Source organism: Bufo bufo, chromosome 2 (assembly GCF_905171765.1).
Source record: "Bufo bufo chromosome 2, aBufBuf1.1, whole genome shotgun sequence".
Taxonomy (NCBI): domain Eukaryota; kingdom Metazoa; phylum Chordata; class Amphibia; order Anura; family Bufonidae; genus Bufo; species Bufo bufo.
In genome coordinates, this window is record NC_053390.1 from 730,750,685 (window position 1) to 730,753,613 (window position 2,929).

At 47.8% G+C, this 2,929-nt stretch overlaps 1 pseudogene; it reads right to left on the bottom strand.

The window, feature by feature from the left end:
* Positions 1-2,366: 2,366 nt before the first annotated feature.
* On the bottom strand, positions 2,367-2,462 carry LOC120992975 (annotated as a pseudogene).
* Positions 2,463-2,929: the final 467 nt, after the last annotated feature.

The following is a 2,929-nucleotide window of genomic DNA, read 5'->3' on the forward strand; positions in this document are numbered from 1 at the left end:
TGCGAGAAATACGTGTACTCCCTACCTTCAGGGTTGAATATTCGCCATGTGTCAATAAAGTCTGCATCTCTGATGAGATGGGCCAGTCTCATATCCTTAGGTCCCTGCTTGTCCCCCATACCACCCCCCTTCCCTTGTCCTCCTCTTGACTAACCACTGCGTTCAGGTCTCCTCCTATAATTCTCATTTCGAGAGGATCCCGGCATAAACATCTTCCAAGGGTGGCGAAAAATTCCACATTAGGCTCATTTGGGCCATAAATATTATATATGCTAATATCACCACCTGGAGAGGTAAGATGTAGGTGTGAGATCCTTCCCACATCATCATGGTTGTGTGCTAGCACGGTGTAAGCGAGACCACGCCACAATAGTGTAAGTATTCCTGCTTTTTTCCCAACAGCTTCCGAACCATATACTTCCCCCACCCAGAGATGTTTCATGCGTAATAAATCATTATTTGACAAATGCATCCCCTGTAGGAGGGCAATGTCCACTTTCAAGCAACTAAGATGTTTCAGGACCATCATACGTTTGCCAGGGGTCCTCAAACCCTTTATATTCCAAGACACTATCTTCAAAGGACTAGTCATTAGGGAAATCTTCGTTGCACTGAACTAATCCACCTCATCAAAACAGAGAGAGCACCATTTCCCTCCCCAACCCCCCTTCCCCTAACTTTAACCTGTAACAGTGATGGGTTGCTAAGGGTAGAACCTTTCCCTGCAACCTTCGATAGTAGAGAGATCTCTACTGGCACATTATATCAGACTTCACTTTTTTCCAGCAGAAGGAACATTATATATAACCAAAACATGAGTGTCAGGCATAAAGCGTAAAGCTCCCAGCGGGGTCATCAATAACTTGCTGGGAGTTGTTAGGGGCTAACTCAAATGCCAACTTTCCCGGCAGCGGGTCTTCACAGCGCCTGCCATCAGCGTGGGTGCCATTAGGCGTATAAGCAAAGTTAAGTCAAAATCGAACATTAAAGTTCAACAAACGGTTTTCCATCTAGTGTCTGCTTCCAATCACAGTTTTCAGGACATACTCTCAACATATTAACAACAACAGACCCCCAGCATGTTAGTATGAAGGGGGATACTTTTGTGTTACTGTTCAGTTATCCTATATCCTGAAGACTAGGAGTAGGAGATCCTCGTTTCTGGGCAGAGGGCATCTGATCAGTGCTAGTGGCCATCCTATCACTCCTTTTTTAAAGAGGTTCCTTCTGTATAGGTGAAAGCCGGGAGTGTTCTGGTTCCTTGGCTAGGGCCCATTAGGACACGGATGGCCTCTTCTGGATTGGCAAAGGTTGTTGTTGACCCGTCTGGATGGAAGATCTTTAAGGTGGTGGGAAATAATAAAGAAAAGCGAGTTGGTTTTTAAAGAGTGTGGAGCAAATAGGGGTAAAAGCACGTCTGCAGCAGAAAAGTCTCCAAATATTAGATTTCGATGACCTCGCAGTGTCGCCATGCCACCTCCCTGCTTGTAAGCTTGTAATATGGCCGCTTTGTCTGAGTAATCTAGATATTTTACAATTACTTGGCGTGGTCTGTTATTTTATTTTTTTTAAAGCCCGAGGAGGGTGCTTTCTACACTTATGCAACAAAATCATGCAGTGTGCCATACAAAATATGTGCCCTAGGTACGGTCTATCGCAGATCCTCTTCCAAAGAAGAAGGGCCCTCCATAAACCTTTCCCAGTCCCTCCAGGCCAGAAGGCTCCTGCAAGGGCGCAAGACAAAACAGGTAACCCCCAGCCGAAGCCAGGAGTACACCCAGGCAACCCTCAGCCAAAGCCGAGTTTACGCCGCATCTGTGGCTCCAGTCTTCAACCTGGGCGCCACCCCAGGTGTAGCACGGAGCCCCAACTACTAAGGCTGGTCTCTCCCCGAAGGTAGAGACCAAGGGGGTTATCAGGGGGTTGCGGAACTGGGATGGCCACACATACCCCCCTAAACCTCAAGGGGTGTACCCGTAAGGGCGCCGTACCCAAGAAATCCTAGTGAACAAACAAACGTGGAAAGTGAACACACAGTGAACATAAAAAATAAATAAAGTAAATGTGTGCCATTACGGCACGGACATTCGACTGGAATTATAAAAATTCCTCATCTTTTCTGGGCCATAGCAGAGCAAAGAGAGGTGTGTATGCTCAAAATTTGAAAAAGTGAAGTGTGCGCAAATGTGCCATCACTCAGTGGGCTCCCACCCCCAGTGAGTTCAGGCACCCCAGGGTCACCACTGCTAGGGTTCTTCTGCACCTCGGGCTTTCAAACATCTCAGCCTCTGGCTTAGATCCAGCAGAGGCCTTGGTCACTTAGCAAGGGTACCTTTAAGCCCAAGCCGTACACCATAGGCATGCTGTGTGGTTCTCTGCTCTACATCCTGGTGAGGCTCTGGCCACCAGGAGTCTAAGAACAGATACTACACTTGATCTTAGCCAAAAGGCAGAGAACTTGACGTGGTCTGTTACCCCGGGCTGAAGTGACAGAAGGTCTATTTTGTCTGTTGTTGGTTTCAGGTGGGACACCTTGGCCCATCCTATATGCCCTTTCCACCTTACAGTGAGTCGAATATCCCAGGGCCTCCGGTAGTTCAGATTCACAGATACCGGTGGGGTCTTTGGCTGGGATACTTTCTGGGAGGCTAACTATTCGGAAATTGCTCCGACTTGAGCATTGAGTCTGGCATTTTTTCGGCCAGGGTTTTGGTGAGGTGAGCCTGGACCGACTTGTTTTCAGCTTCAACTGTTGCCACTCTGGCCTCCAACTCATCGAGGCGTGTGGTATGTTGCGTTACCTCAGATTGCAAGGCCACAAAGGACTGTGACACTTTGGAGGAGAGAGCTTCCTGGAGGTCAGGTAAAATGCGCTCAGCTAGATGTTTATAGTCTATGTCCAGCCTGTCTTCTTCCGCATCTGTGCTAA